The sequence below is a fragment of the Neofelis nebulosa genome, chromosome 12 (assembly GCF_028018385.1).
Source record: "Neofelis nebulosa isolate mNeoNeb1 chromosome 12, mNeoNeb1.pri, whole genome shotgun sequence".
Lineage (NCBI taxonomy): Eukaryota > Metazoa > Chordata > Mammalia > Carnivora > Felidae > Neofelis > Neofelis nebulosa.
Window position 1 is genome coordinate 38,007,304 of NC_080793.1, and position 9,627 is coordinate 38,016,930.

The window sequence follows — 9,627 nt, forward strand, 5'->3', positions numbered from 1 at the left end:
AGGAGGTACCTCCCTCCTGAGTTCTACCTCAGGTGTGGCTGTGTTACCCAATCCCTCACTTCTGAGGGACTGCAGCTTTGACCTGTTCAGACTCTGGGGGAGGGAGCACTGAGCAATGCTCACTGAGCAATCGCCCGCTGGTGGCCCGCCCCCAGGAACGTTTGGGAGACTGTTCTGCTGCCGATGCCTGGAGACTGCGGCTGGGTGCCAACCCACCCCAGAAAAAGTTCACATGATCGTTTAGTAGCAGCGTTTTGGGGATTATGGAATCACAACACATCTGGCTCCAGGCCTCCCCCTTAACGTCCTTGTTCCAGCACCCAGCAAATGCGGTTGTTTTCCGGAGTTCACTGGGACCTTTGCCTGTGGGGAAGCCACACAGCGTCTACCAAATGTCCTCCCAGCAGAGGAACCGCCTCTCCGCATGTGGCCCGAGGACCACAAGGACCTTGCTCTCTGCTCCTGGGGATTCGCCCTTCTCATCAGAGCACTGCCAGGTATTCAGTTGTGGGGTTTCAGACTCTGCACTCCCCATTTATAGAATCTTAATGGAATTTAAACCCTCTCCTTTCTCCTTTCTCCCTTTTGTGTTCTGTCACTTGTGTACTCTTTCTTTTCCCTCCAGCTGATTTTGGGCAGGGGGATGCTTTCCCATACTCTCCCTCTGTCTGTGTCCTCTCTCTGCAAGCAAAAACAGCTCCCTGCCCTTCACGGATTTCTCCCCCAGTTCACCTCTCTGTGCTGCATACCTACTGAGTTCTCTGGTTCAGGTTGTGCAAATTGTTTTGTTAATCTTCAAATCAGTTTTCATATATGCAGGATGGTTTCGTGTTGATCTGGCTGTATTTCAGGGATAAGAGGGGCAAAAAAACTTCCCTGCTGTTCTGCCATCTTGGCGCCTCCCCCTATACTGATTTCTAACTATGGAAGGTGAAGATTAAGCTTTCACAACCATCCCCATTTTCCTTCTTCCAAACTCTTACAATATAATTTTTGGTTCGGGACACCTGGGTGGCTCAGTTGGTTAAGTGCCTGGCTCTTGGTCATGATCTCACAGTTGGTGAGTTCAAGCCCAAGTGACAGCACAGAGCCTACTTGGGATTCTCTCCTTCCCTCTCTGCCCCTCCCCCGCTTAAGTGCATACACATTATCTCTCTCTCAAAAATAAATTAAAAAATAAACTAAAAAAAAAAAGAAAGTAGGAACAATTCTTTTAAAAATAATTTTTTGGGCTGCCTGTGTGGCTCAGTTGGTTAAGCGTCTGACTTTGGCTCAGGTCATGATCTCACTGTTCACGAGTTTGAGCCCTGCCTTGGGCTCTGTGCTGACAGCTCAGAGCCTGTAGCCTGCTTCAGGTTCTGTGTCTCCCTCTCTCTCTGCCTGCCCCTGCTCACACTCTGTCTCTCAAAAATAAATAAACATTAAAAAAAAATTTTAAATACTTTTTGGTTAAATGTATTTATATTGTATAAATGTGTCAGTATTTATATTAAATAGACTATATAAATATTGCTTACCGTTTTGTCAAATAGTATATTCTAATTATGTTTCCTTTTTTGTACATTTTTTTGTTTTCCTAGTACTCAATTTTCTCATTATCTGGTTTTATATATACCCATAGTCTCTCAAGCCTACTTACCATGTGGTCAAAAATCATCAATCATTTGCAATTCCTTGCCCCATGCCTCCTCCTCCCCCACTTTCTGGGTCTATTAAAGTTGGTGGGATGAATTGGCTTCCTTCCCCTGTCTTCTTCTCCAAGTGCTTAAATTCGTTGTTACTTTTGCTCTGCTAAGTCAGCTACCAGTCCTCCATTCCATTTCTGTCTGCCAGAAGCTTGTTGGTACCTTGTATGTATTACCTCTCATTCTTGTCATTATCAATAGTTTATTTTCTTTTTCTTTTAGCGGAATTTTAGGTTAAAGAGAAGATAAACAAATATTTTGATCGACCACGTTTAACTGGAAACCCAATAACTTAATTTTAAATGTATGATAGGACATGCTCCATTTTCTTATTACTATTTACAGGTATTTATATGGAGATTTCAAGTTTTTAACAGCATATATGGGTTTTTTTTGATATATTTTTGGCATATAGCTATTGTGCCATTGTTCTGAACATAATTGTGTGTATCACTGTGCACTGAAATTGCCTTTGTCAGAGGATTTCCTTTATTTTGTGAAGAGGAAATTCACTAGTATGAGTCCTCAAAATTGACTGCAGAATGAGGCAGAACTGGTGCCCAAAGTTCAATGAAGGTTATCACCAATGCTACATAAATCTGTTGTGAAAAAGTGTGTTTCTTGGGGTGATAAACACCAAAAGAATGCTCCACAGCAGAGAAGAATGAAAAACCTATTTGTTGTGTAAAAAAAAAAAATTCAGTTAGTAAAATGGATAATATCAAGAGAGATTTTTAACAAATATATAGCAAATTTGATGTTTCCTTTCAACAGTCATTTCAACATATAAACAGTATGAACAAATTATTGAGACATCTTTCACCCTTTTTTGGTACTGTCTTCAAAATCCACTGTATATTTCACATTTACAGCACATCTCAATTCAGACTAGCAACATTCCAGAGTCCTCAATAGCTACATATGGCTAGTGACTACCATATGGGGCAACACAGAACTAAATTATGAAGATGGTTCAGGATACTTCTGGAAGAACAAAGTTCCTCAACGTACATTCATCAGTCACATTACCTTCTCAGATGGCTCTGGATCAAGCATTTTCTTTGTGATTGAGGTGATCTGTAGAACAGCTTGAGATGATAGAATCTAAACTCTACCCCGGGTCAAAATCCATACATGCACCTGTTGGTCTGAGATTATTCCCTTTTCAGTAAGGACCACTGACTAAAAATCAACTGAGGACCACATTTGTGTGACATTTTCAAAGAAGGAAATAGAGAAAATAATTTAATTTCTGGTATACAAATTCATTAACTTAATGTGGAAAATCATATTATCCATGTATAATTTCTGCAACTTGCCTAAAGAGGGGAGAATGACAATTGAGTCCAGGCCCCTTATTCATTTCTTGTTTTTCAGCATCAGTGCAGAAGGAAGAAAGAGGAGCAGAGAGCATTTGCAGAAAATAGGAAGCATTTACCTGTTCAGTCCAGAGCTCTCAAGAGTTAAAACTAGTCTCTACTTTCCATGAGACTCTCTCAGGCCTACAATCACTGAGGATGTCAGCTGTTACAGCCCATCCCTCTCTGAAAACAAAACTTTCAGCAGGGAAACTCATAGGAAGGAGTCAGAACCTAGATTGTTTTGGGGTTCTCTGTAGGCCCACCCAAGGGAATGAAAGAATGAGAGACCTGGCCAGTGGGTCTTGCCCACTAGATGGCGGTGTGAGGTGCAGTCTAGAGGCCAGCCTTTTAGCTCCTCATTTGGGACAAATTATTTAACTTTCTTAAGGCTCATATTCTGTGTAGAGCTACACTTGGCCTGCATCCTTCACAGCATAGTTATAAGGATCTTATGGGATAAAGTATAGAGCACTATTCCATACTTGAGTCTGTCCGTTTTCATTGACTGGTCTTGTATACTAATGCTTGGGGCTCTCAGAGTCTAGTGTCCCAAGAGCCTTCTTCAAAGGACCATTTTACTCAGCCTCCTAGAAGATCCGTTTGCTCCTTGTGACCGAGTCTCCTAGTGTCCCAGTTTGGAAAGCTTGATAGAAAGGAGCTCATATGACATGGTAGCTGCTTGCTCTTTGGAAAAGCAGGTACTGATGAATCTCTTCTTTTTTCCTGCACCTCTGTTCCTAGCATGGTCTATGTGATTCCAGGGCTCCAGTGCAGCCAAACTTGCATGGGAGAGTAAACCTATAGGGAATAGAATACGAAAGAAAGCCACTCGTTGAGAAATGAAAGAAGTGTTGTAAAGTCAGTGATGTAGGGGAATGTGATTCCTGCTAGGCCTGCTGGGTCCCCCATTCCCGTTCTGCTCTCAGCTGCAGCTTGTACTTCTTGCCTTGTGTGGCCATCTGGACTAACTTCTTTTTTTTTTTTTTTAATTTTTAATTGTTGTTAATTATTTGTTTTCATTTATTATTATTATTATTATTTTATTTATTTTTTTTTTTTTTAGAGGGAGAGAGAGAGTGCACGCCTGAGAGCACAAGTGGTGGAGGGGCAGAAGGAGAAGAAAGAATTTTAGGCAGGCTTCATGCCTGACCCAGGGTCTGATCTCACAACAGTGAAATCATGACCTGACCTGAAATCAAGAGTTGGACCCTTAGCTGACTAAGCCACCCAGGTGCCCCCACTCCCAAACAGGCTAATTTCTTAATGAGGGCAGCAAGATCCCTGCTTGGAGGGTCATGATAGAGTAACTGTAAAAGCTGATCTTCTGATGTTTGGGGACACAGAAGGAGGCTGCTCCTTCTGTGTGGCTTTGGCTTACACAAGTCCTCTGCCTGAACCCCATCTCTCTCTTTGGCCCTTACTCTCTCAACAGACCCTCTAGAAAAACCAATTAAGAGTCCCTTTGTGTTAGCCCCTCACACTGTCTTATTTATCATCCTTTCAGCCTGAGCATTCTACAGAGGCTCATCTTCCCATACTATATACATCATTTTAACCTTCTTGTTTCCCTTCCTTTAATCATACCCCAACTTCCCAGTGGGCCCTGGGCCTACATCACTCTTTTCATTCCCATCACTGGTCTTTATGTCATTAGAGAACACTCTGCCATTTGCCCCCATATTTTCACTGACCTATTTTACTCATGCACTGATAGCTCTATCTGTTCCATCTTTAGAGCTCTCCTTGCCTTTTTATTCATTGTATGTTTTTGACTCCACTTGACTTTCATAGTTGCTCCTGGATCTCTGATACCAGACCCTACCTCTCGTACCAAAGTTTTTCCTTTTCATCCTCAAGATTGGATTTCTCTTTGTAACCAGTCTTTTTATTATTCTCACCACAAGGTGCCTTTAGCCACCAGCCCTTTTTTTCACTGAATCCCACTTTCTTATTGGACTGTCTTTTACCACAAACACTTGCCTTTTCTCCTCTTCCTTCAGAGCATCCTCAGATCTTGTTCTCCAGCTAGACTTTGTGTCTGGAGCATATTACCTCACCTGACTTCACCTTTTCTCAGGATACTAACCTCTTACTCGTGGCTCCTTCTTACTCATTAAAAAAAATATTACTTTAAAAATATTCCCATACCATAGAATTCATCCCTTTAAAGTGTACAATTCCATAGTTTTCAGGTTGTGTAATCATTACCACTGTCTAATTCCAAAACATTTTCATCGTCTCAATAAGAGGTGTACCCATTAACACACTCCTTATTCCTCAACATATAGCATAAGATTTTGAAGTTTCATCCATGTTTTAGTATGTATCAGTACTTCAGTCTTTTTTTATGGCTGAATAATATTTCATTGTATGAATATACCACATTTTGTTTCCATTCATCTGTTGGTGGGCATTTGAATTATTTCCATCTTTCAGTTATGATGAATAATGCTGTTCTAGAAATTCATGTATAAATTTTTGTGGGAATGTATGCTTTCGTTTCTCTTGAGTGTGTATTTTGGAGTGAGATCGTAGGTCATATGATAATTCTATGTTTAAAATTTTTTTCTTTTTTTTAAAGTTTATTTATTTATTTTGAGAGAGAGTACAAGTGGGGGAGGAGCAGAGAGTGAAGGGGAGAGAGAGAGAGAATCCCAAACAGGGATCCCCCCACCGCCGATGTGGGGCTCAAACTCACAAACTGTGAGATCATGACCTGAGCCAAAGTCGGACGCTTAACAAACTGAGCCACCCAGGTGCCCCTCTATGTTTAAATTTTTGAGGAACCGCAAAACTGTTTTCCAAGCTGGCTGCACCATTTTACATTTCCCAGCAATGTACAGGGGTTCCCTAATGACCAATAACATTGAGATCTTCTCATATGTTTACTGGCCATTCATATATCTTATACTTGGCACCATTTCTATTCAAGCCCTTTGCCTATTTTAAAATTGGGTAGATAGTCTGTTTGTTGTTTAGTTATAAAAGTTTTTAAATTGTATTCTGGATACTAAACCTTTATAAATATATGATTTACAAATATTTCCTTCAATTCTATGAGTTATCTTTTTACTCTCTTAATAGTGTCCTTTGAAGCACAAAGTTTTTATATTAAAAAAAATGTTTAAGATGCACAAAAGTTTTTAATTTTATGAAGTTTATCTATTTTTTCCTTGGTTGCTCACACATTTGGTGTCATATCTAAAAACTCCACTGCCAAATCCAAGATCATGAAGATTTACCCTCTGTTTCCATTTAAAAGTTTTGATTTTAACTTATATAGGTCTTTGATTCATTTTGATGTTATTTTTTAAAAATCAATTAATTTTTATGGAGATATAATTGAGATTTAACATTGTATTAGTCTTAGGTGTAGAATTCATTGTTCTTATTGTGATAAAATGCACATAGTATAATATTTATAATTTTAATTGTTTGTAAGTATACAAATAAGTTTCAAACTTTAGACACAGTCACAATGTTGTGTAATCATCACCACTACACCTAAGACTTTCCCATCATCCCCAACATAAACTCTGTACCCATTAAATACTAATTTTCTCTTCCTGCCCCACCAACCCCAGCACCTGGTAACCTCTCTTCTATGTTCTGTCCCCAGGTACATCATATTGGTGGATTCATACAATATTTGTCCTTCTGTGTCTAATTTCACTCAGCTTAGTGTTTTTAAGTTTCATCTGTATTATATGTTAAAACATTTCATTCCTTTTTTTTTTTAAGGTCCTCTAGGTTTAGTCTTTTGCTACAAATGGAGGACTTCCTTTTTTTTTTTTTTAAGTTTATTTATTTATTTTGAGAAAGAGCATGAGTAGGGGAAGGGCAGAGACAGGGAGACAGAGAATCCCAAGCAGGCTCTGCATTGTCAACTTGGAGTCCAATGTGGGGCTTGAACTCACGAAACCGTGAGATCATGATCTGAGCTGAAACCAAGACTCATACACCTAATTGACTGAGCCACCCAGGCACCCCAAAACATTTCATTCCTTTTGATGGTTGACTTACATTCCTATTGTATGTATATATTACATTTTGTTTATCCATTCATCTGCTGATGGACACTTAGGTTGTTTGTACCTTTTGGCTCCGTGAATAATGCTGCTGTCAACATTGGTATACAAATATAAGTTCAAGTCCCTGTTTTCAATTCTTTTGGATATACCTATGAGTGGAATTGCTGGGTCATATGGTAGTTCTGTATTTAACTTTTTAAGGAATCACCAAACTGTTTTCCAAAGCAGCTACACTATCTTACATTCCCACCAGCAATGCATGAAGGTTACAGTTTCTTCACATCCTGCAAACACTTCTTATTTTCTGTTTTGTGTGTGTGTGTGTGTGTGTGTGTGTGTGTGTGTGTGTGTTTTAATCATACTAGGTTGAAGTGGTACCACATTGTGGTTTTGGCTTGCAGTTCCCGTTTCCTTCATGACTAATGAAGTTAACCTTCTTTTCATGTGCTTATTGGCTATTTGTATACTTCTTTGAAGAAATGTCTATTCAAGACCCTTTTTATTTTTTTAAAATTTAGGTCTATTGTTGTTATTGAGTTGTTTATATATTCTTGATATTAATCTCTTATCAGATACATAATTTGCAAATATTTTTTCCCACTTTATGGGTCACCTTTTTATTTTTCTTGATAATGTCTTTTGATAGTGCATAGAAGTTCTTAATTTTTCTGAAGTCCAATATATACATATATATATGTATACACACACATATATATATACATATATATGTGTGTGTATACATATATGTATACATATATACATATATATGTGTGTGTGTGTGTATTTGTGTTTGTTTTGTTTTGTTTCCTGTCCTTTTGGCGTCATATCTGTGAAGTTGTTCCCAAATCCAATGTCATGAAATTTTTCCCCACTGTTTTCTCCCCAGAACTTTATAGTTTTAACTCTTAAATTTAGGTCTTTGATCCATTTTGAGTTAATTTTTGTATATGGTATGATATAAAGGTCCATTTCTCAGTACCATTTGTTGAAAAGATTGCCTCCACTGAATGGTTTGGAACCCTTTTCTTTTTTATTATTTTTATTTTACACAGTTTATTTCATTTTACACTTTTCAAGTTCACTTTGGACCCAGCACATCTTGGGGTTTTATACACCAAACAAAATGCTCTGCTAGAGACAGTCAAGTTCAGGAACAGTTTCCTTTCACATTCAAAAATATGGAAGCTTCACAAACTTGCATGTCATCCTTGCTCAGGAGCCATGCTAGTCTTCTCTGTATTGTTCCAGTTTTAGTATATGTGCTGCCAAAGTGAGCATGGAACCCTTTTCAAAAATCAGTAAACCATTGCAACAACATGGATGGATCTAGAGGGTATAATCCTAAGTGAAAAAAGCCAGAGAAAGACAAATACCATATGATTTCATTCATATGTGGAATTTCAGAAACAAAACAAATAAACAAAGAAAAAAAGAGACAAAAAATCAGACTCTCAAATATAGAGAACAAGCTAGTGGTTGCCAGAAGGGAGATGGGTGGGAAGATGGGTGAAATAGGTGAAAAGGATTAAGAGTACACTTAATCTTGATGAAGACCGAGCAATGTATAGAATTGTTGAATCATATTCTACAATTGTTGAATCAATTGTTGAATCATATCGTACATTCACCTGAAACTAATGTAACACTGTGTGTTAATTATACTTGAATAAAAAGATCAATTTACCATATGTGAAGGTTTATTTCTAGGCTCTTTGTTTTATTCCACTGCTCTATGTGTCTGTTCTTATGCTAGTACCATACTGTTTTAATTGTTGCAGTTTTGTGGTAAGTTTTGAAGCCAAGGAAGTGTGAGTCCTCCAACTTTATTCTTCTTTTACAAGATTGTTTGGCTATTCAGGGTTCCTTGAAATTCCATATGATTTTAAGGATGGCTTTTACATTTCTGCAAAAAGGCTGTTGGACTTTTGATAGGGATTTGTTGAATATAGATCACTTTGGGTAATGTTGACTTCTTGACAATGTTAGGTCTTCCTGTCCATGAACATGCAGTGTCTTTCCATTTATTTAGCTCTTCTTTAATTTCTTACAGCAATGTTCTGTAGTTTTCAGCCTACAAGTTCTTCAGCTCCTTGGTTAGATATATTCTTATGTATTGGTATTTATATGCTATTGTAAATGGAAGTTCTTTCTTAATTTCCTTTTTGGGTTATTTCCTTGTGGTGCATAGAGAAACACAAATGATTTAGTGTGTTGATCTTGTACCTTGTAACTTTGTTGAATTCATTTATTAGCTCTACTAGCTCTCTTGTCAATTCTTTGGGATTTTCTATATATATAGGATTGTGTGCATGTCATCTGTGAATAGAGATAATTTTACCTTTTTTCTCTCCAGTTTGGATGCTTTCTGCTTCTTTTTATTATCTAATAACTCTGGCTAGAACTTCCAGTACAATGTTGAATAGCAGTGGTTAAAGTGGGCACCCTTGTCTTGTTCCCTATCTTAGGGGAATATTTTCAGTCTTTTCTGTGGAGTATGACACTAGCTGGAGGTTTTTCATAAGTACCCATTATCATGTTGAGGAAATTTCC

The 9,627-nt window shown here is 38.2% G+C and overlaps 1 non-coding gene across 1 annotated transcript; it reads right to left on the reverse strand.

Moving 5' to 3' along the window:
- Window positions 1–8,249: 8,249 nt before the first annotated feature.
- Window positions 8,250–8,355, reverse strand: LOC131492325 (U6 spliceosomal RNA). Its single transcript, XR_009252013.1, has one exon. It is a non-coding gene; the product is annotated as a U6 spliceosomal RNA (small nuclear RNA).
- Window positions 8,356–9,627: the final 1,272 nt, after the last annotated feature.